General features: G+C 39.1%; 1 protein-coding gene across 1 annotated transcript in view; it reads left to right on the top strand.

The window, feature by feature from the left end:
• Window positions 1-25487, top strand: part of CCDC34 (coiled-coil domain containing 34) — a 109363-nt gene extending 83876 nt beyond the window's left edge. The window contains exon 10 of the mRNA XM_078340776.1: window positions 22059-25487. The gene's annotated coding sequence lies outside the window, so the exon portion shown is untranslated. The remainder of the gene's footprint in view (window positions 1-22058) is intronic.
• The last annotated feature ends 377 nt before the right edge of the window (window positions 25488-25864 follow it).

Genomic DNA, 25864 nt, shown 5'->3' with positions numbered 1-25864 from the left:
TGTCATGATTGAGAGGATGCATTGCATTATCTGTGTAGAAAATAATAACTAATACTTGCATAATGCTTACCACATGCCAGACCCTGCTGAAGTTTCCTACAGATCTTATTCCATTTCATCCTCACAAATTTCTATCATTATCCCAGTTTTTCATAGGTGTTTAACTGAGGTACAGAGAGGTTAAATAATGTGTCCAGGTATTATAACAATAAAAGACAATTCAAGCAATGATTTTTGTGAAAAGTATTTATGTCAAATAAATAAGTTTAAATTGTAGCAAATTATAATCAATAACAAAATATTTTCCTAGAGCTTTCTGTGCTTTCCTACTCTTTACTTTTAACATAGACGTTTTCACTAGCATTATAAACATTCATCACAGAAAATGTCTCATGGCTCATGTTGAGGCTCATATTACCCATAGTTTCGGTTCTTAACCTTGTTTTTATCCCTGACACTTTGGGTGGCCTTGGTGAGCAAAATAACTTCCCCATGTCTATAGTTTCTCCACCTATAACATGGGTCTAATAAATGCCTCCCTTGAAAGCATGTTGTGGAAGCTAATTATCATAAAGTCATTTTTTTTTTTTTGCCTCTGATGTAGACTGGAAAACCAAAGGGCCACCCAGACTTCAGCCCTGTGGTAAAATCTTGGCTTCTCTTGGACAAAGACAAGATTATTGCCTCTTGGTGGGCTTCCAAACCCTCTTACTGTCTGCTTTTTGCATAGGGTAATTCTTGGTCTCTTTTTTCACATGCAATGTTATTTGGAGTGAGTTACCATAAATACCCTGTGGTCAAGGAGTAAGTGATACTATTTATTATAAAGCTAGCTAGGAAATATTTTCAATTAATAGGGATCATTAAGGCAGTGGTGATACCACTTGATATGCTCATGATCTAATATTGAGAATACTATTCCATATAGGAAAAACTTAAAAAGGATTGGCTTCCTTAAAGGGCAGAGATAGTGGCTCCCTTGGATTCTAGAGCCTCACCCCTCCAGGTATGGTCCACAGTTCAGCACAGATATCACCTGGGAGCTTATCAGAAATGCAGAACCTCAGGTCCCACTCCAGTCCCTTTGAATCAGACTCTGCATTCCAATAACATCCACAGGTGTTTGGCACACCCATTAAAGCTTAAGATGCACCACTCCACTTGGAGCTATAACGAAGATGATACAGAAAGTGGTGGAGATAGGAACCCAGTCAAGGTCTGTCCCATGCCCAAACTCAAGTTCTGTCCTCTTTGCTGCTCTGCCTCCTCTGTTGATGGATGCAGGTAGGGTCTGAGTTATAGCTGAAATGCAGTCTGATCTGCTTGTAAGAAGTCTGAGCATTGCTACTGCAGTGGGTTACAAACTCCTCAGCTCAAGGAACTTCTGAATAAAAACAGTTTTAACCACAGTGTTTATAATTTTGTTACATTTTGATTTTCTGCCTTTATTTTTTAAAAAGCTCAATCTCTCTTCTTACCTGAGGGAAAAAAGAGAGAGGCAAGGAAAGAGGGAGATAGAAAGAAAACAGAGCAGAGAAGAAAGAAAAGCAAAATCAAGTTTATTTTCATACCCCAGTTATTTATCCTGGTTGTGGGATAAATGAATTTATTTTTAATCTTTAAGAGCTGTTGTTTTATTTCAAAAGTGTTTTTAAAATAAAAATCTGAAATCTGAACATCAATGAAAGAGAATGCCAAAACAACTTATTCCTTTTTTCTTTCCCTTTCAACTTGCTTATTTTTACGGACTGTTAAAATTACCAAACCAGGATAAGATACCCAATAAATATTCATATCATTAGGACTTGATTTTGATTGTCATTTGTCATTCTCATGAGGTTTCACATAATTAAAGAGCTATTGCATTTATTCTTTTTTAAGCTAGCTTGTACTGTAGTCAGAATGATCTTTGAAAAGTATGAATTTAAACTTCTAATGAATTATTTTATCTAGGCATTTGATCACGAATGGCTGTTAATATCATAAAAAGACAAACACTATGTGTTATGTGTCTCTGAATGGAAGCACACAATACCACCATAGGAAATATTCGTACTAAAAGATAGAATCTGGATCTCATCAATATTCTATATCTAATTATTAAAGTACAAGAAATATGAGAGTCACTTAACTGTCACCTGAGCCATTTGGAATGCTTGCTTTTGGGTCACTCTATCTTGGAATCCAACTGCCATGTCCTGAGAAGCCCAAGTCACACGAGGAAGCTATGCAGAGGCAATTTGGTTGACAGCTCCAGCTGAGCTTCCAGCTGACAGTTACTGTCAGCTGTCATTGTATGAATGAGCCATTTGGATGTCCAGCTGTCACATGACTGCAACTGCATAGGAGACCCCAAATGAGAGCCACCCAGTGAATCCCAGTCAACCCACAGAACAAACAGAATTAATTATAAATGTTTTGAGACACTAAGTTTTGGGAGGTAATAGTAGTATGGACTACATGTTTGTGTTCCCTCTCTCTCTGTCATGTGAGGACACAACCAGAAGGTAGTTGTGTGCAAACTAGAAAGTGAGCTCTTATCAGGAACTGAATCTGCTGCCACTTTGATCATGGACTTCCTAGCCTCTAGAACTGTGAGAAATAAATGTCTGTTATTTAAACCATTCAGTCTATGCCATTTTGCTATAGCAGTCTGAATTGACTAAGGCAAGTAGAAATAATCATGTCAGTATGTAGATCACATTGGCTCTGAAAGATAAAACATAGCAAGGATACTAACATGATCCCAGGTTTGGAGCTTGGTAAAGTGTGAAGATGATGGTGCCATTCACTGAACTAGGAAACCCAGGAGAAGAAGCAATTTGGAGATGGGAGGGCAAGAAGAAATAACTTAATGTTTTCTATAGTTATCTTAATAACATACCAATTTTAGAAAATTTGTAATATACACAAAAAGTTAATAAAAATAGCTTGTAATCCTACTCCACACAGCTAACCATTCATTCTTGTTATATATTATAGTCCTCTCCAGTGTTGTTTGTTTGTTCTTTGTTTTTTACAAAATGTTAGAGGCAATTTTCCCCAAACTATATTAAAGCTTACCAACTTGGCAGCCCTGTTGGAGAGGATTTAGTTAACTCAAGATCTTGACCCAAAAAAATCCAGCGTTAACTTCTTGTTGCAACTCTGGTTATTCCTTGCATAAAACTTCAATATTTTTTTTAAAAATGACATAAATGTTGGGAATTATTTGCTTTGGGGAAAAAAAGGTTATTGTTTTCCATAGAGTTAAATTTTCAGGGAAATTCTAAATTTTCTCTGTGGTGGAATTGCTGGCCTATGATGAAGGAGCAGATGAGGCCATGCTTTCAGTGGGTGCAGAAACAAAATTCACTGGATACTTATTTGTCTATTCAGTCTAAATTGGAAAGGTAAAGTGAATCTGGAGAATCTGTGGAAATAATATGAATCCCTCGTCATCCTTTGGTCTGTTCACTCAATCATGTATTTTTTAATTGAGAAGTATTTATTGAGCACCTACCATATATCAGCTTCAAGGTAAGTGTCAGAGATCCAATGGTAAGCGAAAGTCATTAATTCCCTCCTGTTCTGTGGGTGAGACAAATATTAATCAAATAGTTTCACAGATATCTACTATAGCCAAAAAGCCCATCAACAATTAGTTACTGAGTGTCTACCATGTGCCCGTCCTATGCTTAATGCTGTGATTGCTATCAAGAAGGCTGAGGGGCATTGGTCTTCAGCATCATTACCATTCAGCAGAAGAAGCATGTCCTCTCTGCACTGATGAGGGATCCTGGGTGCTCCTTTGTGTGGTATAGACTTGCTTTGATCAGAAATAGGAGTAGTCAGTATTGGAGCCAACCAATATCTTAAACTGGAAAACTAATATAGAATAAAGACCATGGTGTCTTAGTTCTGGATGCTGTAACAAAAATACCATACACTGAGTGGCTTACACAGCAAACATTTATTTTCTCATAATTCTGGAGACTGAAAGTCCAAAGATCAAGGTGTCAGCATTGAGTTCTGATGAAAGCTCTCTTCCTGGTTTGTAAATGGTTGCCTCCTTGCTGTGTCTTTATTTGGTGGAGAGAGAGAGAGATCATCTGTCTTGTGTCTCACCTTATAAGGGCTCTAATCCTCAATCTCAGCTCAGTAACTCTTGCCTTTAAGTTCAATTCTGGAATTTGCATTGTCAGTGAACCCAGTCAAGCCACAATGGCTGTGAAATAGATGGAGAGTGAGGTTGAAGCCTTGGGTTCCAATCTCTGTCCTGCTCACAACTAGCGTGATGACCTTAGGCACGTGCCTTCCCTTATTAGGATTGCAGTTTGATTAACTGAAAAATGAGTTGCTTAAAGAATGACACTAAATTGGAAAGGAAATATTTTGCATGTATTAAAAGTACTATCTGTAAGACATTGGAGAGAAAGTATGTTTAGTGGGTCATGTATAAAATGTATTTCTCAGGTGAGCTGTGGCCAAAAAGTTTGAAAGTTGGTGGACTAGAGGACTCTATGCTATGGGTTTAAGTGATTGGCCAAAGATTTGAAAATGAAGGAACTTGAGATTTGTAGTACAGTAGACCATTGGAATAGAAAGAACTCTCTTGTGCTATAAGCAATGGGGATGAAGCTGCTTCTTCCTTGATTTTATTTGTTGCTGAGGTTTAGGGCCAGGAAAAAGATCCTCTCTCAATCAATCACCCGGGTACTAAATATTTTGGGGCATTTTTATCACCTGGCATGTTTTGAACAATTCCCAGATTGGTGCCAGTCCTAAGATCATGCTTTATCATCTTGGTTTAACTTCTGACTCCTCCAGTCTTGGTTGTCTTTCTGGTTATGCTGCCTGCATCCTGGACCAGACTGTGTTTGCAATGTTCTTGAACTTCTGTTGCCACTGTGACACAGTGAAGAGCACATTTCTGTGACACGTAATGGCTTCTTTGGTCTTGTGTCTCTTAATTCATATTTAGGACAGAGGAGATGGTGCTCCAAATAGCTGAAATGTCTGCACTCTAGGTTGGAAGTAGAAGGCTAATTTACAAGTTCTAGCAAGGAGGCAAAACGTTTTAGACTATTTTTGCACTGACATTCTGAAATTGAAACTAGATTTGACACCAGATGGTTAAGAGTGGGAAGATGGAAAACCCTCAAAGCACAGCCTTACCAGGATCCCCCAATAAATTTGTTCTTTTGCTTCCTGATATCTTTAAAGGGCTACAGAGAAGGACACATGATCTAGAGCTCTAGGCTCTGTAGCTCCTCCTTGATCTTGGCACTTGCCTATTTAAGATGGGGCTTAGAAAATTCCTTTTCTCCTCTGTCCCACCTGGAAGCTGTGAGGCAAACATTCTGGTGGTGCTAATGAAATTTCAGAGCTGAGTTTTGCTTGTAAATCCTAGAGCAGGCCCTGGCAGATTTGGGGTGAAAGAGCACAAAGAGGTGAGCTCCACAGGATGTGTAATTTTAAGTGGAACCCGTTGTGATGCTGTCTTGGGGAGCTGGTATTTATTTTTCCCAGCCATGCAGTCCTGGGAGGTGTTAAATTTCTGTAAAGCCTTCACAACTCACATCCCCATGTAAGCTCAGGTTCCATTTTCCTACCTCCTCAAACTTATTAGCCTTGCTCTCCAAAATAAATATAGCAAAGTCTAGTAGAGTGGATACATGTTGAAAAGGACATCTCTGATCAATTTTGGGAAAGCACTTTACAAGCTCAAAATGACCACACAGCTGGGAGGTGAGGTTGCATTCTGAGATATTTGTTTCTGGAGGTTGATTTTTCACACATGTTTTCAAATAACTGAAAAAGGGTTATTTTTCAAAATGGCCACATTGCAGGCTTGTTTCCTTTGCCCACATTTGTGCCAGGGTTCAGAGAGTGTTTGCAATGATCTCCAGAGCCAGTGTAGAAGATGTGATAGATTTGGTATCTATAAAATTTCACCTCATTTTTGACCTGAACATCGGTCTCTGGCTTGGTCTTCAGGCTTGTTCACTAGCGTTGAATAACAGACAGCTTTTCCAGAAATGAAAACCTCCTTTTGGGCTGCGTGTAGTGGCTCATACCTGTAGTCCTGTCACTTTGGGAGGCCAAGGTGGGTGAATCTCTTGAGCCCAGGAGTTTGAGACCAGCCTCCATGGCAAAACCCCATCTTTACAAAAACACACACAGTATTAGCCAGGCATGATGTCACGCCCCTATGATCCCAGCTACTTGGGAGGCTGAGGTGGGAGGATTGCTTGAGCCTGGGAGAAGGTTGCAGTAAGCCAAGATCATGCCACTGCACTCCAGTCTGGGCAACAGAGTGAGACCCTGTTTCAAAAAAAAAAAAACCACACACAATAAAAACCCTCCTACTGAAGGTTGTAATCTTGCTGTTATTGAGGAAATCTGAAAGAATATACTGAGACTTTCCAGACAAGTTCAAAAGAGGTGTTTGAGAAGTACACTGAATTGCTCTCTAGATTCCTTCTTTGTGGGCAGGGCATATCTGAAAGAAAGGCAGCAGCCTCAGTCAGGGGTTTATAGATAAAATTCCCATCTCTGTGGGATAGAGCACCTGGGGGAAGTGGCAGCTGTGGGCACAGCTTCAGCAGACTTAAGCATTCCTGCCTGCTGGCTCTGAAGAGAGCAGTGGATCTCCCAGCACAGTGCTTGAGCTTGGCTAAGGGACAGACTGCCTTGTCAAGTAGATCCCTGACCCTCAGCCTCCTGACTGGGAGACACCTCCTAGCAGGGGTCAGCAGACACCTCATACAGGAGAGCTCTGGCTGGCATCTCGGGGTTGCCTTTCTGGGATGCAGTTTCCAGAAGAAGGAACAGGCATCAATCTTTGCTGTTCTGCAGCCTCCATGGGTGAATACCCAGGCAAACAAGGTCTGCAGTGGACCTTCAGCAAACTCTAGCAAACCTGCCTCAGAGGGGCCTAACTATTAGAAGGAAAACTAACAAACAGAAAGAGATAGCATAAACATCAACAAAAAGGACATCCACACAGAAACAAAGCCAAAAGTCACCAACATCAAAAATGAAAAGTAGATAAATCCACAAAGATGAGAAAAAACAGTGCCAAAAGGCCAAAAATTCCAAAAACCAGAATGCCTCCTTTCCTCCAAAGGATCATGACTCCTCACCAGCAAGGGAATAAAACTGGATGGAAAAGGAGTTTGACAGATTCATAGAAGTAGGCTTCAGAAGGTGGGTAATAAAAAACTCCTGTGAGCTAAAGAGCATGTTCTCTAACCCAATGAAAGGAAGCTAAGAACCTTGAAAAAAGTTTAGAGGAATTGCTAGCTAGAATAATCAGTTTAGAGAAGAACATAAATGACTGATGGAGCTGAAAACCACAGCATGAGGACTTAATGGAGCATACACAAGTATCAATAGCCAAATTGAACAAGCAGAAGAAAGGATATCAGAGATTGAAGATCAACTTACTGAAATAAAGTGTGAAGACAAGATTGGAGAAAAAAGAATGAAAAGGAATGAACAAAGTCTCCAAGAAAGGTGGGACTATGTGCAAAGACCAAACCTATGTTTGATTGGTGTACCTGAAAGTGACAGGGAGAATGGAACCAAGTTAGAAAACATCTTTCAGGATATTATCCAGGGGAACTTCCCAACCTAGCAACACAGGCTAACATTCAAATTCAGGAAATACAGAGAGCACCACAAAGATACTCCTTGAGAAGAGCAACCCCAAGACACATAATCCTCAGATTCACCAGGGTTGAAATGAAGGAAAAATGTTCAGGACAGCCAGAGAGAAAGGTAGGGTTACCCACAAAGGAAAGCCCATCAGACTAACAGCAGATCTCTCTGCAGAAACCCTACAACCCAGAAGTGGGGGTCAATATTCAACATTCTTAAAGAAAAGAACTTTCAACTCAGAATTTCATATCCAGTCAAACTAAGCTTAATAAGTGAAGGAGAAATAAAACCCTTTACAGAGAAGCAAATGCTGAGAGATTTTGTCAACACCAGGCCTGCCTTACAAGAGCTCCTGAAGGAAGCACTAAACATGGAAAGGAAAAACCGGTACCAGCCACAGCAAAAATATACCAAATTATAAAGACCATTGACATGATGAAGAAACTGCATCAACTAATGAGCAAAATAACCAGCTAGCATCATAATGACAGGATTAAATTCACACATGACAATATTAACCTTAAGTGTAAATAGGCTAAATTCCCCAATTAAAAGACAAAGACTGGCAAATTGGATAAAGAGTCAACACCCATTGGTGTACTGAATTCAGGAGACCCATCTCATGGAGAAAGACACACATAGGCTCAAAGTGAAGGGATAGAGGAATATTTACCAAAAAAATGGAAAGAAAAAAAAAAGCCAGAGTTGCAATCTTAGTCTTTGATAAAACAGACTGTAAGCCAACAAAGATAAAAAAAGACAACAGCATTACATAATGGTAAAGAGATCAATGCAACAAGAAGAGCTAATTATCCTAAATACATATGCACTCAATACAGGAGGACTCAGGTTCATAAAGCAAGTTCTTAGAGATTTAGACTTCCACACAATAATATTGAGAGATTTTAACACCCCACTCTCAATATTAGACAGGTTGTGGCAGAAAATTAACAAGAATATTCAGGACTTGAACTCAGCTCTGGACCAAGCAGACCTAATAGACATCTACAGAACTCTCCACCCCAAATCAACAGAATATACATTCTTTTCAGCACCACAGCACACTTATTCTAAAATTGACCACATAATTGGAAATAAAACACTTCTAAGCAAATGCAAAAGAACACAAATCATAACAAATAGTCTCTCAGACCAAATCAAATTAGAACTCAGGATTAAGAAATTCACTCAAAACCACATAACTACATGGAAACTGAACAACCTGCTCCTGAATGACTACTGGGTAAATAACAAAATAAATTAAGGCAGAAATAATTAAGTTCTTTGAAACCAATGAGAACAAAGACACAACATACCAGAATCTCTGGGACACAGCTAAAGCATTCTTTAGAGGGAAATTTATTGCACTAAATGCCCACAGGAAAAAAACAGGAAAGATCTAAAATCCACACCCTAACATCACAATTAAAAGAACTAGAGAAGTAAGATCAAACAAATTCAAAAGCTAGCAGAAGACAAGAAATAACCAAGATCAGAGCAGAACTGAAGGAGATAGAGACACAAAAACCCTTCAAAAAAAAAATCAATGAATCCAGGAGCTGCATTTTTGAAAAGATCAACAAAACAGATAGACTGCTAAGCAGAGTAATAAAAAAGAAAAGAGAGAAAAATCAAATAGACACAATAAAAAATAATAAAGGGGATATCACCACTGATCCCACAGAAATACAAAATACCATCAGAGAATGCTTTAAACACCTCTATGCAAATAAACTAGAAAATCTAGAAGAAATAGATACATTTCTGGACACATATACTCTCCCAAGACTAAACCAGGAAGAAATCAAATCCCTGAATAGACCAATAACAAGTTCTGAAATTGAGTCAGTAATTAATAACCTAACCAACCAAAAAAGTCCCAGGACCAGATGGATTCACACCGAATTCTACCAGAAGTACAAAGAAGAGCTGTTACCATTCTTTCAAAATGATTCCAAACTATAGAAAAAGAAGGACACCTCCCTAACTCATTTTATGAGTTCAGCATCATCCTGACACCAAACACAATAACAAAAAAAAGAAAATCTCAGGCCAATATCCCTGATGAACATCAATGCAAAAATCCTCAATAAAATACTGACAAACCAAACCCAGCAGCACATCAAAAAGCTTATCTACCATGGTCAAGTCAGCTTCATCCCTGGGATGCAAGGCTGGTTCAACATATACAAATCAACAGATGTAATCCATTACATGAACAGAACCAATGACAAAAACCACATGATTATCTCAATAGATGCAGAAAAGTCCTCTGATAAAGTTCAACACTGCTTTATGCTAAAAACTCTCAATAAATTATGTATTGATGGAATGTATCTTAAAATAATAAGAGCTATTTATGAAAACCCCACAGCCAATATCATACTGAATGGACAAAAGTTGGAAGGAATCCCTTTGGAAACCAGCATAAGAGAAGCATGCCCTCTCCCACCATTCCTATTCAACATAGTATTGAAAGTTCTGGCCAGGGCAATCAGGCAAGAGAAAGAAATAGAGGATATTCAAATAGGAAGAGAGAAAGTCAAATTGTCTCTGACATGACTGTATATTTAGAAAACCCCATCTCAGCCCAAAATCTCCTTAAGATGATAAACAACTTCAGCAAAGTTTCAGGATACAAAATCAATGTGCAAAAATCACGAGCATTCCTATACATCAATAATAGACTAACAGACAAATCATGAGTGAGTTCCCATTCACAATTGCTACAAAGAAAATAAAATACCTAGGAATACAACTTACAAGGAATGTGAAGGAGTTCTCTTCAAGGAGAACTACAAACCACTGCTCAAGGAAATAAGAGAGGATACAAACAAATGGAAAAACCTTTCATGCTCGTGGATAAGAAGAATCAATATAGTCAAAATGGCCATAGAGCCCAAAGTAATTTATAGATTGAATGCTATTCCCATCGAGCTACCACTGACTTTCTTCACAGAATTAGAAAAAACTACTTTAAATTTCATATGGAACCAAGAAAGAGCCCATATAGCCAAGACAATCCTAAGCAAAAAGAAAAGAGCTGAAAGCATCATGCTACCTAACTTCATTTTATTACTATACTTCATTTTACTATTACACTACTAGGCTACAGTAACCAAAACAACATAGTATTAGTACCAAAACAGATATATAGACCAATGAAACAGAACAGAGGCCTCAGAAATGATGCCACACATCTACGACTATCTCTGATCTTTGACAAATCTGACAAAAACAAGCAATGGGGAAAGAATTTCCTATTTAATAAATGGTTTTGGGAAAACTGGCTAGCCACATGCAGAAAACTGAAACTGGACCCTTTCCTTACACCTTATGCAAAAATTAACTCAAGAAGGATTAAGGACTTAAATGTAAGACCTAAAACCATAAAAACCCTAGAAGAAAACCTAGGCAATACCATTTAGGACACAGGCACGGGCAAAGACTTCATGACTAGAACATCAAAAGCAATGGCAACAAAAGCCAAATTTGACAAATGGAATCTAATTAAATGAAAGAGCTACTGCACAGCAAAAGAAACTATCATCAGAGTGAACAGGCAACCTACAGAATGGGAGAAAATTTTTGCAATCTATCTATCTGACACAGAGCTAATATCCAGAATCTACAAGGAACTTAAACAAATTTACAAGTAAAAAACAACCCCATCAAAAAGTGGGTGAGGGATATGAACAAACACTTCTCAAAAGAGACATTTATGTGGCAAATGAACATATGAAAAAGACCTTATCACCACTGGCCATTAGAAAAATGCAAATTAAAACCACAGTGAGATACCATCTCACACCAGTTATAATGGCAATCATTAAAAAGTTAGGAAACAACAGATGCTGGAGAGGATGTGGAGCATAGGAACGCTTTCACATTGTTGGCAGGAGTGTAAATTAGTTCAACCATTGTGGAAGACAGTGTGGTGATTCCTCAAGGATCTAGAACTAGAAATACCATTTGAACTAGCAATCCCATTACTGGGTGTATACCCAAAGGATTATAAATGGTTCTATTATAAAAACACATGCACATGTATGTTTATTGCAGCACTGTTCACAATAGCAAAGACTTGGGACCAACCGAAATGCCTGTCAGTGATAGACTGGATAAAGAAAATGTGGCACATATACACCATGGAATACTATGCAACCATAAAAAAGGATGAGTTCATGTCCCCTCAGCAAACTAACACAGGAACAGAAAACTAAACACTGCATGTTCTCACTCATAAATGAGAGTTGAACAATGAGAACACATGGACACAGGGAGAGGAACATCATACACTGGGGCCTGCCGGGTGATGCGGGGCTAGGGGAGGGACAGCATTATGACAAATACCTAATGTAGATGATGGGTTGATGTGTGCAGCAAACCCCCATGGCACATGTATACTTACATAACAAACCTGCACGTTCTGCACAAGTATCCCAGAATTTAAAGTATACTTAAAAGAAAAAAAAGAAAAAGAAAACATTATGCTAAGTAAAAAATGCCAATCACGAAAGACTCCACGTTGTATGATTCCATTTATATGAAGTGTCCAGAACAGGCCAATCTATTAAAAAAAGAAGAAGTACACTGAATTATTGATGTATCTTTGGGAAAAGGGTCCAGCTTTAGGAGGAAAACAGTATGAAAGTCAATATTTCAAAAACCTATATATATGTATATATAAACATATATATTTATAAAGGGCTCCATCAGGTTGCCTCCTACCATTTTCTAAATGTATACATTTTTTTCCTTTTTTTTTGTTTGGCAGGAGAAAACAGTAGGTAACCAGTTATATATTCATTTATCATCGATTTATTTATTCATTCATTCTGCTGAAATCTGCTTGCTGTTCAGCTTTCAATGGTGAAGAATAGATGGTTCCTGCCCACATTCAAATGGGAGAGATAGTTGAACATTTATCAAAGAATCAGGCAAATTACCAAAATTCACTGTGATAAGGGTTGTGGAGGAGAGGAGCATCCTTGGAGCTAAGGAGCAGTCTAAGGGAGAGCTCCCTGGCCAGGGAGAAGCTGGAGGAGGAGGAGAAGGACAAGAAGAGGTTTGGTGAAAGGGAGGGAGTGGAAAAGGTTTCCAGCCAGAGATGATACCTTATGTAAAGTCTCTAGCAGGAGGATAATAGGGAATTGGAGGAACAGAAAGAAGCCTAGTGGGGCTACTGCTCAGAGCACAGTAGGAGGTGAGGATGGTGAGATCTGTGATGAAAAGACCACATGGGACATTAAAAGGAGGGGGGACCACATAATTTACCATCTAAACTGAAACACTTGTGAGAGTAAAATAAAGGCTATGAATAACTACCAAAACAGGCATAAACTCCAGTTACCCTGGGGACACCAGGACATATGCTCACCTTACTTATAGAACATGCTAGGGATTTTGGTCTTCATCCTAAAAGCAATGCTAAGCCACTGCAGGGTTCAAGATTGGAGATTTGAATGAATGAAGACATAATCATATTTGCATTTTGAAAAGATCTTTCTGGTTATGCTGTGGAGACAGGAATAGTATTATTTCATTATATGCCGAGAGACCTGGCTTGATTGGGTTATTCTTTTATATGCCTCTCTCCTTTCTCTGCTCCCAGCCCAGTGCTCCACACACATCTGTGCAGCAGCTGCAGACCTGGGATTCCAGAGGCTCTGGTAATTTGTAGCGTTATGGGGATGGTGTCTGGCAGTGGACTGCTCCCATTAGTGCTGCTCATGTAAGCTTGATGCCTTCCACATGCTCCTGTTTTATTCCAGTCCTCCTGGGGCCAGGCCAGTAATTAACTCTTTGGGGAAATCTGCTCTGGCCTAGTGTCTTTCATTGCTCAACATGCAAGAAAAACAAGCCCTTTGCATGTAAATTAGTGGAACAGTGCCTCAAACCCACAAGGGGGCTATGTCTCTTCCAGAATCTCCTTTCTGTCTCCCATAGAGTCATAGACTCAGAAGGGGCTTAAAAAGATCTGAATCCCTTCTATGGGGGGGATATTGAGGGAAGGCCTATTGAGAAGTGGTCATCCCAGTTCCTTTAGGGACCTGGAACTCTTCCCTCCCAGGATTCTATCCCGGATCTGCTCTCTTCTCTCTATCTCCATTGCCATCCCCTTGGTCCAAGCTGCCATCTGTCACTGGGATCGCTGCAATAGCCTATTAACAGGCCTCCCTGCTTCCTCTCCAGCCTCTCTCTAATCCATTTTTCACAGAAAAGCCAGTGATTGTTTTTAAAGCAAAAAGCAGTCAAGTCTTAAACTTGACTGCTTAAAGCTCTTCAACAGCTTCAACTTCTCGTGGCCTTTGGATTAGGATCCAGACTCCTTGTTATGCCCATAGAGCGCTGCTTTCTGCTTATTTCCCCAACTTTCTCTCTCTCTCTTCTTCTTCTCCTTCTCTTCTCACACTATGCTTCAGCACCATTAGCCTTCTTTCAGTTTTTCAAAGCTAAAGCCTGGAATATTTTGTTGCTGTTTATATAACTGGCTCCTTCTCATTCTTGACAGTTTGCAGTGGTCCCTCTTACTAATCTCTATTTCAGGCCCTTTTCTTGTTTATAACACACAATGTGTGAGTTTTGTTTGTTTGTTTGTTTGTTTGTTTGAGAGGGAGTCTTGCTCTGTTGCCCAGGCTGGAGTGCAGTGGTGTGACCTTGGCTCATTGCAAACTCCACCTCCTGGGTTCAAGTGATTCTCCTGCCTCAGCCTCCCAAGTAGCTGGGATTACAGATATGCACCACCAAGCCTGGCTAATTTTTTGTATTTTTAGTAGAGACAGGGTTTCATCATATTGGCCAGGCTAGTCTCAAACTCCTGACCTCAAGGGATCCACCCACCTCAGCCTCCCAAAGTGCTGGAATTACAGATGTGAGCCACCACAACTAGCCTGTGAGTTTTAATTGGTACAATTGTTTTTGTTTCAGCTGTGTCCTGGCTAAAGTGTCGACACCCTGAGAGGGGAGCTGACCATGATTGCATCATTCCCTGCTAGCACATAGTGCTTGGCACATAGCAGGTGCTTGGCACATCAATAAATATTTATGGAATATATGGACAAACGATAGTGGCCAGCTTTTTGTTTAACAGCTCCACTTGTTATGAAGTCATTTCTTAATTTGAATCTTATAGTTATCTTTTGTTGCAGTTCTCTTTAGAATTCCCTTTTTATAACGAAAAATCCCTCAGATATTTGAAGACCGTTATCTTGTTCATTCTAAGGCATCTTTTCTCTAGTCAAAACATCCTCAGTTCTTTCAATCCTTACCCAGTGAAATGCCATCTTGTTTGATTCATTGTATCATATTTTCGGCCTATCGAATTCTCTTTGGATTCAGAATCTGTCATCTACCATAGTGGTTATGACTCTCAACTTGTGGGCCGCTTACAAATTTGATAAATATGCTGGCTAAGGCCTCGTCCAATTCACAAGCAGGTATGTTGGATGCCCCTAGAGAGAATCCTTTTTTTCAGGCACTGATAACTTAATATGACTGTGTAAAAAACCACAGAGCCCATTGCATTAAATAGAAAGCAAAGAGTTGAATGCTTCAATCAAGAAATAATGTTTTTTTGGAGCTGACTAGATGACATTTTCAATTGGATTACCTGCCTGCTTCATACACTTAACGTGTTCAAAAAGAAACTTACAAATTATGACACATAATAGTAAGCGGCCATTTAAGTGGTGGTTAAAAAGACTACATAGCAACATAGAATAATGATTCTGCTATGCGATATATGGTAAACGGAAAAAGTACAATGCCAAATTATGAGCAAATTTTCTTCACTATTTTGAAATATGTGTTTTTCACATTTATAATGACAAACATACATTCGTAGGAAAACTACTTCTGTTTCCTGTAAAACTGAGGACTTTCTATTCAGGAGTCTTGCTTCCTCATAGAAACAGGAATCAGGATTTTTTTTTTTTTTTTTTTTTTTTTAGGAAATAGAAGGTATACACACTTTCAGGGACTGGGAGAATCAGTCCCTTTGTATCTTAACCACTTAGCTTAAAATAGTACTTATATATCACTTTTTAAGTTTGTGGCTCCTTTCTTTTGAACGACACTTTTTTTCTATGAAGCTTATTAGGAAAAATTATGAAATGAAAACAGTTTTATTAAAAAATCTTTTTTTCCTTTACCTTCTTTCAGTTCTCAGGTACCTTGACTTTATGCTGTCCTTACTACAGCACCCACCTTAATCCCAGAACTCTTTCTTTAATTCTCCTGACCTACACCAAAGTTTACCTATTCTGATACCTGCTTGCTCTTACTCCAAAAGTAATGTAGTTAATTGTAATAATCTACAAAGTTCAGAAAAATATAAAGAAGAAGAAAAACAAAACTCATTGCCCAATCACCCAGGAAAGGTCTATTTCAAAAAAACATAGAGAATTCAATTTGGCCTAAAGTGTTTACGGGTGGTAGTGCCTTAGTCTCTCCTGAGAGTTTCTAAATCTAAATGAATAGTGGTCTTTATACTCCTGAACTGGAAGGAGTGGCTTACTGGTGGACATGTTATTCCATGAAATGAGGTTGCAGGAGAATTTTCTTACGAAGTCTAGGAAGAAGGACCTGTTCACCTTCTTCAAATGAGACCAGTAAGCAGTCACTCACTCTATCTTCTTAGAAATGCATCCTTCTCTTCAAGCTCCCACGTGAAGAAAATGCAATGTAATACTCTTCCCCTATTTCTTCATCCAATAATTCATCTCAGTCCTCACTTCCCACTCTTAGGCAGCTCTCCAGCTTCTCGTGCTGTTTATTAGGGACAGGCCACCCAGTTAGTCTATGTCTTCTCTGAATTCCTATTATACTTCATTGTCTGTTCTGCTTGACTCTTTCCAGCCTTGTATTTTTCCTTAGTTGTTTCTTATAAAGAAAGCCAGCCTTTCATCCAGACATGACTCCAAGGGTCAAATCCGTGCCATACATAGGAAAATCTCATTTAATCAGAATGATTGAGGGGGCTTAGGGCAGGTGCACTTTACTATAAATGTGTACTTAAAACTAATATGAGGAGGTTTTTTTTCCTCCAAAATATATGCAAGATAACTGATTCTTATTTTGTGTCTCCATAATAAAGTTTAGAGAATATCATTAAATTTTCCATAATTTTTAAAGAACTTGTAGATTCAGTATTCTGGACAAAGGTTCTCATTTCCAAAAATATTACTGTTAAAGCAGGAATATAAGATCCAAGGTTTCATAATCTCTTTCAGTGTTTATTCCCAAGACAATCTTAAGTCATCATCACTTGAGGTGTCCAAGTCAATAGAAGGATGTTGAAAGGGAGGATGAAAGATAATGTCAGTGAAACAAAAGCAACTCAAAGTCATGGGCAGCTTTACTCACATGATGAGGAAGGATAGCAGGGCACCAGGAGCCCCAGATTAGGGCACTCAGTGCTTTAAGTTTCCCTGAAGGAGGCTCAGCCCTGTACAGTTTTTCATAGGGCAAAGGGTGTTTGTTTGTGATGCTGGATCCCAGAGACTCAACTTTTGACTAGAGGTAAAAACACATTTTATTGCAATTATTCTTTCCCCTCCCCAGCATCTAATCATCTGTTCCCTTTGAAACTCCTCTGGGTAGGTGATTGAGATGATACTGTTGAACATTGTAATGGATGAAAATGTAAAATAAAGATTCAGAGTCTGACACATAAAAAGCATTCGATAAATTTCTAGTGGCTAGATAAATAAGTACACAGGTCTGAATTCCACCTTTGCCTTTAATTTCTGGAGGGACCCTGGAAAGTTCCTTAACCTCACTGAGCTTTAGTGTTCTCATCTGTAAAATGTGTTGCTAGTACCTTCTTTACAGGATTTCTGTGATGATTAAATGAGCTAATTGATATGGTTTGGCTCTGTGTCCCCACCAAATCTCATGTTAAATTATAATCCCCAATGTGAAAGGTGAGGTCTGGTGGGAAGTGATTGAATCACAGGGACAGATTTTTTCCTGAATGGTGTAGTACCATCTCCTTGGTACAGTCCCCACAATAGAGAATGAGTGAGTTTTTGTGAGATCGGATTATTTGAAAGTGTGTGGCTCCTCCCACTCTGCCTCTTCTTGATCCTGCTTCAGCCATGTGAAGTGCCTGCTCCCCCTTCACCTTCTACCATGATTGTAAATTCCTGAGGCCTCCCCAGAAGCCCCCAGTTGCCAGCATCATGCTTCCTGTACAACTTGTGGAACTGCGAGCCAATTAAAACTTGTTTTTTTAATAAATTACTCAGTCTCAGGTATTTCTTTGTAGCAACGTGAGAAAGGACTAATACACTAATGCATGTAAAATATAGAGTACAGTGGGTTTTTGCGTGTGTGCGTTTTCCATTCTTTTAGTTGTTTTCTCTCTCTTTTTTTAACATTAAAATAACTTTTGGCCGGGCGCGGTGGCTCATGCCTGTAATCCCAGCACTTTGGGAGGCTGAGACATGTGGATCACAAGGTCAAGAGATTGAGACTATCCAGGTCAACATGGTGAAACCCCGTCTCTACTAAAAATACAAAAAATTAGCTGGGCATGGTGGTGCATGCCTGTAATCCCAGCTACTCGGGAGGCTGAGGCAGGAGAATTGCCTGAGCCCAGGAGGCGGAGGTTGCAGTGAGCCGAGATTGCGCCATTGCACTCCAGCCTGGGTAACAAGAGCAAAACTCCGTCTCAAAAAAATAAAAATAAAAAATAACTTTTTATTCTAGGTTCAGGGGTACTTGTGCAGGTTTGTAATGTAAGTAAATTGCATTTTGTGAGAATTTGGTATACAGATTATTTCATCACCCAGGTAATAAGCATAGTATCTAATAGGCAGTAGTTCTTTGATCTTCACCCTCCTCCCATTCTCCACCCTCAGGTAGGTCCCCGTGTCTGTGGTTCCCTTCTTTGTGACCACATGTACTTGATGTTTAGTTCCCACTTATAAGTGAGAACATGTGGTATTTGATTTTCTGTTTCTGTGTTAGTTCACTAACTAGCACAGAAGGATGGAGCTGGAGGATAATGGCCTCCAGCTCTATCCATGTTGCCATAAAGAACATAATGTTGTTTTTTTATGACTGTGCTATATGCCATGGTGTATGTGTACCACATTTTCTTTATTCAGTCTACTGTTGATAGGCATTTAGGTTGATTCCATGTGTATGCTGTTGTGAATAGTCTTAAAATCAACATACACGTGCATGTGTCTAAATGATTTGTATTCCCTTGGGTATATACCCAATAATGGGATCGCTGGGTTGAATGATTATTCTGTTTTAAGTTCTTTGAGGAATCTCCAAACTGCTTTCCACAATGGCTGAACTATTTTAAATTCTCATCAGCAGTGTATAAGTGTTGTGTTCTCTTTTCTCCACAACCTCCCCAGCATCTCTTGATTGTTGACTTTTTAATAACAGCCATTCTGACTGGTGTGAGATGGTATCTCATTATGGTTTCCATTTACATTTTTCTAATGAATAGTGATGTTGACCATTTTTCATGTTTGTTGGTCACATGTATTTTTTTTTGAAAAGTGTCTGTTCATGTCCTTTGCCCACTTTTTAATGTTTTCTGTTTGTTTGTTTTTGCCTGTAAATTTAAGCTCCCTATAGATACTGGATATCAGACCTTTGTTGGATGAATAGTTTGTAAATATTTTCCCCCATTCTGTAGGTTGCCTATTTTCTCTGTTGATATTTTCCTTTGCTGTGCAGAAGCTATTTAGTTTAGGTCCCATTTGTCAAGTTTAATTTTTGTCACAGTTGCTATTGGCATCTTCATCATGAAATCTTTCCTAGGTCCTTTGTCCAGAATGGTATTTCCTAGGTTATCTTCCAGAAGTTTTTATATTTTAGGTTTTATATTTAAGTATTTAATTCATCTTGAGTTGATTTTTGTATATGGTGTTAAGAAGGGATACAGTTTCAATCTTCTGCATATGGCTAGCCAGTTATCCTAGCACCATTTAGTGAATAGGGAGTTCTTTACCCATTGCTTGCTTTTGTCGACTTTGTTGAAGATCAGATGGTTGTAGGTGTTCAGCTTTATTTCTGGAGTCTCTATTCTGTTCCATTGATCTATGTGTCTGGTTTTGTACCAGAGTGCAGTGGTTTTTATAAAGTAAAATAGTAGCAACAGTTGAAGTAAGCCCAGTAATAATTGCTATTATTGTTATTTGTAGTATGTAATGCCAGTAAATTAAGACTCCTTTTAGTTATATTTTGATGTGTTGAAATTTGTAGTATACTTTTTTATTGTCACAGTCTGTTTGCCCAGTATAGGTCTGGGTACACTATAGGGCCTCAATAAATGGTTGTTGCTCTATTTTTCTTCTAGGGGCAGAATTTAAATCTGTTCCTTGATTATTTCTCTAGCCTGTTAGACTCTGTACCCTCCCTCATTATTCACTAGATTATTGCAATGAACTTAATTACTGGTGGCAACAATATTTCATGTATAAAAAAAAGTTAGATAACTTCTTTAATGATGAAATTGCCACTTATGTCCTAAGTGTATTTTGGGGGAATAAATGTTTAATTATTTTAAGATTTGATCTACCCAGTTGGAAGCAATGACCTCTCTAGTGTCTAGTAGAATCTGTGGATCAAGGCCAGGCACGGTGGCTCACGCCTGTAGTCCCAACACTTTGGGAGGCTGAAGCAGGCGGATCACGAGGTCGGGAGATTGATACCATCCTGGCCAACATGAAGAAGCCCTGTCTCTGTTAAAAATATGAAAATTAGCTGGGCATGGTGGTGCATGCCTGTAGTCCCAGCTACTTGAGAGGCGGAGGCAGGAGAATTGCTTGAACCCATGAGGCAGAGGCTGCAGTGAGCCAAGATCACACACCTCTTGGTACTCTAGTTTGGCAACAGAGTGAGACTCCGTCTCAAAAAAAAAAAAAAGAAAAGAAAATGTGGATCAAGCAAACAGTTTCCTTGGGAGAAGACAACCGGTGATGATTTGGATCTGTGTCCCTTCCCAAATGTTATGTCAAATTGTAATCCCCAATATTAGAGGTGGGGCCTGGTGAAGGGTGATTGGATCATGGGGGTGGCTTCCAATGGTTTAGCACTATCCCTGTAGAGCAGTTCTCGCGATAAAGTTCTTATGAGACCTGGTTGTTTAAAAGTGTTTATCATTCTACTATAAGGACACATGCACACGAATGTTTATTGCAGCACTGTTTACAATAGCAAAGACCTGGAATCAACCCAAATGCCCATTGATGATAGACTGGATTGGGAAAATGTGGCACATATACACCATGGAATATTATGCAGCAATCAGAAATGATGAGTTCGTGTCGTTTGTAGGGACATGGATGAATCTAGAGAACATCATTCTCAGCAAACTGACACAAGAACAGAAAATGAAACACCGCATATTCTCACTCATAGGCGGGTGATGAAAAATGAGAACACATGGACACAGAGAGGGGAGTACTAAACACTGGGGTCTATTGGGGGGAAAAGGGGAGGGCCAGTGGGAGGGGGTGGTGGGGAGGGATAGCCTGGGGAGAAACGCCAAATGTGGGTGAAGGGGTGAAAGCAAACAGAACACACTGCCATGTGTGTACCTATGCAACTGTATTGCATGCTCTGCACATGTACCCCAAAACCTAAAATGCAATAAAAAAATAAGAAAAAAAAAAAAGTGTTTATCACCTCCCTGCTGGCCTTGCACCTGCTCTGGCTGTGTAAGACATGCCTGCTCCCCGCTTGCCTTTCGCCATGATTGAAAGTTTCCTAAGGCCTCCCCAGCCATATTTCCTGTACAGCCTATGGAACTGTAGGCCAATTAAACCTCTTTTCTTTATAGATTAACCAGTCTCAGATATTTCTTTATAGTAGTATGAGAATGGACTAATACAATCAGGTTCTGAAGAAACATCTTAATCTGTAAAGTTCTGTCTTTATTTTGCATTTCTTGCTCTTATAATGAACCACACCTCCTGGTATTCATGCTTTTGTGTAGTCCTCATCCTCCTACTTTGATTGTAGGCTTGACCAAGTGACTTACATTGGCCAATGGAATGTTAACAAATACGATGCAAGCAGAGACTTGATAAACACTTGTACCTGGGAGCATGTCCTCTTGGAAAGCTTTCTCTTGGACTGCAGTCTTCATGCTGTAAATAAGCTCAGGACAGGCCACTAAATGATGAGAGACCATATGGAAAGAGCCTGAATGACAAGAGCCAACTTGGACATTCCTACTTCAGCTGAACTCAGAATTGAATGCAGTACCTGAGTGACCTCAGCTACAGAATATGATACAGATGAACCACACAGCTAATCCCAGGCAACCACATACTTGTGGAATATAACAATACATTGTTGTTTTAAGACATTAGATTTTTGGGGTGTTTCATTTACGTAGCAATATACAATGGCTATATAACCTCTTTCTTCCCTTCTTTCAGGACTCATGGACAGACCAAATGGAAATATCCCCTGATGTATCACCAAAAATACACTGGTGTTCAGAAGAGTCACAGCTCATATTTATCCTGGGAAAAGATCATTCATCTCTTCAAATGCCTTCACTTTAAAAATGTAAATACTGAGGCTCACAGAGTGTAATGTCTTCGGATTCAGCATCCAATGCTCTTTCTATGAAAAGCTCTGAAAATATCTTTAGTTTCAGAGAGAATTTCAGACCACAATCACGTCATAACATCCAACTTCTACATGGAAGTTTCTACCTACTCACACAACAATCCTTATTGACTGGATGGATTCTTTTCTAATATGAACCAGAAATCAGAATATCCTAATGAGCGTCATGCTGGCCATGGAAATTAAAAGCTAACTTAGCCCAGGAAATGCAAATAAGATGCTGGCAAAAATACAAGTGGATATCTTAAAAAGAATAAAGATGCAATTCCTACTGATTCTTGCTAAAAGTTACACAGCCTTTTATAAGTTCAAATTATGCCTCACCCAGTTCTGCAAACCCACTCATTCAGCACCTATCAATTGGGCACTGCCTTTGTGCCAGGTACTGTGGTGGATGCTAGGAATCTACTGTGAACAAGACAGTCCTTGCCCCCAAGAGAAAGTAACGTGAAGTTTCAGTGACTCATTCAGGGTCGTATAGCTAGTCAGTGACAGATCTGGGGTTATACACAAGAGATGGTCTGGTCTCCCTAGTGGCTGCCAAACATGTACCTGATGGCACTCTGGAATTGTTGTGTACTCTTAAATTTATTAACTATGATCTCAACAGGGGATATTTTCCTTGGGCGTCTTTTAAGATTAAAGTTGTGATTTCTGAGGCTTTGCCATAATTTACTCTTTCTAATACTCTCCTTTTTATGTCAAGACAAGTTTTCCTATAGATTAGATTCAGCTTTTCTCTTCTAATTCATTGAGGCAGGAGTATAATCTGTGTTATAGTGTTATACTTGCATTCCTGAGAAGTCTTTTTATATAAATCACTTTAAAAATAATTATTTCAAAGAGTAAATAGGGGATTTGGGGCTGGGCCATTTCAACTCACAAGGATAATTTTGCCTGCAGGCATTTCAATAATACTGGTTTTTTGTTTTTTTTTTTTATAGCTTTAAGTCTATAGATATAAAGCTAAATATCCCTGGGCAAATCCAGCCTTGATTACATCTTGCTTTTGATCAAGAGGAATGGGCTTTGTTTTCCTATCCTCCCAAGACTATGACTGGCACAAAGCTTTTTAGTCATTTTTATCACATTTATCACCCATTGTTGGATAAACATATCACAAAGCCACTCAAACAAAGAAGCTGAGAGCAAGTTTTTTCCCCCTTGTCTGATATAATGTTAGTTCTAGCATTATAACCATGTGTATCATAAAAAATCATATGTCCCATTATTTATTTGACAAATATTTTTGATGCCTACCTAGTGATAGGCATTGAACTAGGCAATGGGGATATACTGGTAATAAATAAGATAGACAAGTTCCTGTTGTCATGGAGCTTCCATTTCAGTAGAGGAGATGGTCCATAAACAGATTAACAAACATACAATATCATGTCACCTAATGGTAAGTTGTATGGAGCAAACCATGATAGGATCAGAAAATAGCCAGTAGCCAGATTATGCTAAGCCTCAGGAGTCATTGCAAGTACTTTGGATTTCATTCTGAGTGTGATGGAAACCATTAGGAGTTTTTGAACAGGAGAATGGCATAGTATGATTTGCATTCTAGAAAACCTACTCTGGCTGCTGTAGAATAGACTCTAGAAGAAAGTTAGAAAGAAAGATAGCTGGGGAGAACTAGGAGGCTGGTGTAGCCTGAATTCCTTTAAAGAACCAAGCTTGAGACAAGAGCTTGTGTGTAGCAGTTTATTTTAGGAAGTTATTGAAGGAATAGAAGTGGAGGAAAAGATAGTGTTAGACAAGAAAGGAGGCGAAGTCAATCTGGTGGTATGGAAGATGCTGATAAACTCTGTAGGGCTCTGAGCCACTGGTAATCCTCTAAGAGGTCAGGTGGGAATACAGCTCTGATGTGCTCAGCTCCTGCCTCACATTGGTCCAGGCTGCCCACAGGGATAACTCCCTTGCACTGAGGGATGAGGCCGACTGAAGCAGAATGACTGAGCAATCCCCATAGGCATCCCACACTTTAAACAGCAGTGACAGAAGCAGTTCTGTGAAACAGCTGAGACTCACTGAAGGCCAGTTATATGCAAGAGGTATCCAGTATAGATAAGCTGGTAGCATGCGAGATGATGGGAGGTTGGAGTTGGATGGCAGTGGAGAGGTGGTGAGGACTGGACAGATGCCCAGGTAATATAGTTTGGATTTATGTCCCTGAGTATATCTCATGTCAAATTGTTATACCCAGTATTGCAGGAGGGGCCTGGTGGGAAGTGGGGGCATATTTACCCCTTGCTTTTCTTGTGATAGTGAGTTCTCATGAGATGTGCTTGTTTAAAAGTGTGTAGTGCTGCCCGTTTCTCTCTCTTTCCCCTGCCCCAGCCATGTAAGATATACTTCCTTCCTCTTTCCCCTCTGCCATGTTTGTAAGTTTCCTGAGACCTCCCCAGCCTGTACAGCCTGTAGAACTGTGAGTCAATTAAACTTCTTTTCTTTATAAATTACCCAGCCTCAGGTAGTTTTTTATAGCAATGCAAGAGTGGACTAAGACATCAGGTTACATCCAAATTACTCAGTGAAAATTTGTACTGGAATAGAAATATCTATATTTTCATAGTGAGGACAAGCCAATAATTTCATAATTACTTGTCTCTATGATGTTGTATTAATCCATTTTCATGCTGCTGATAAAGACATACCTGAGACTGGGCAATTTACAACAGAAAGAGGTTTATTTGGAATTATAGTTCCATGTGGCTGTGGAAGCCTCCCAATCATGGCAGAAGACAAGGAAGACCAAGTCATGTCTTACATGGGTGGCAACAGACAAAGAGAGAGAGCTTATGCAGGGGTACTCCTCCTTTCTTTAAAACCATCAGATCTCATGAGACTTAGTCACTATCATGAGAACAGCATGGGAAAAACTTGCCCCATGATTCAGTTACCTCCCACAAGGTCCCTCCCACAACATGTGTAAATTCAAGATGAGATTTGGATGGGGACACAGCCAAGCCATATTAGATATTGCCTTCATTCCATAGCCCTGTTCTCATTCATACTCATACAATTACCTATTTTGGGAGCATCAAAGTTTAACATTTACAGCAAGGAAACTGATGAATGAAGAGTAAAAAACCACAAGAAAAAATAAGGTAACTATGAAAGGTGATAAATATGTTATTTGCTTGATCTAACATTGCACTATGTATGTGAATATCAAAACATCATGTATGCCTTAAATATATACAGTAAAAATAAATTAATTGAAAAAAGATTCAAGAACCCACAAAGTCTCTGTAGCCTTAGATGTCTTCTGTGTATAATATATTTGATAGATTATAGAGTCAAAGGAAGGTGAAGTAATGGGAACAAGCTTGAACTTGTTATTTTTTTGGACAGGAAAATGCATTTTGGTTTAGACAAATGTCTGAAAGAGTAGAGACTTATGGGCAATGTCAAAAATGTCTGTTTAAAAGTCAAAAACAAAAGATTATCCCTGCATTGGTCATGGTTATTCAAGTTTCTTATATCATGCTAACCCAAGGCCAGAAATACAATTTTCATGGCACAAAACTCAACATTTTGAAAAATAGTATGTGTTGGAGTGTTTCTCAGGAAAAGAGGAACATCTGTAACTTGTCAAAAAATA

This window comes from Callithrix jacchus, chromosome 10 (genome assembly GCF_049354715.1).
Source record: "Callithrix jacchus isolate 240 chromosome 10, calJac240_pri, whole genome shotgun sequence".
Lineage (NCBI taxonomy): Eukaryota > Metazoa > Chordata > Mammalia > Primates > Cebidae > Callithrix > Callithrix jacchus.
The sequence above is the reverse complement of the archived record's forward strand: the minus strand, read 5'-3'. Positions and strand labels throughout refer to the sequence as shown.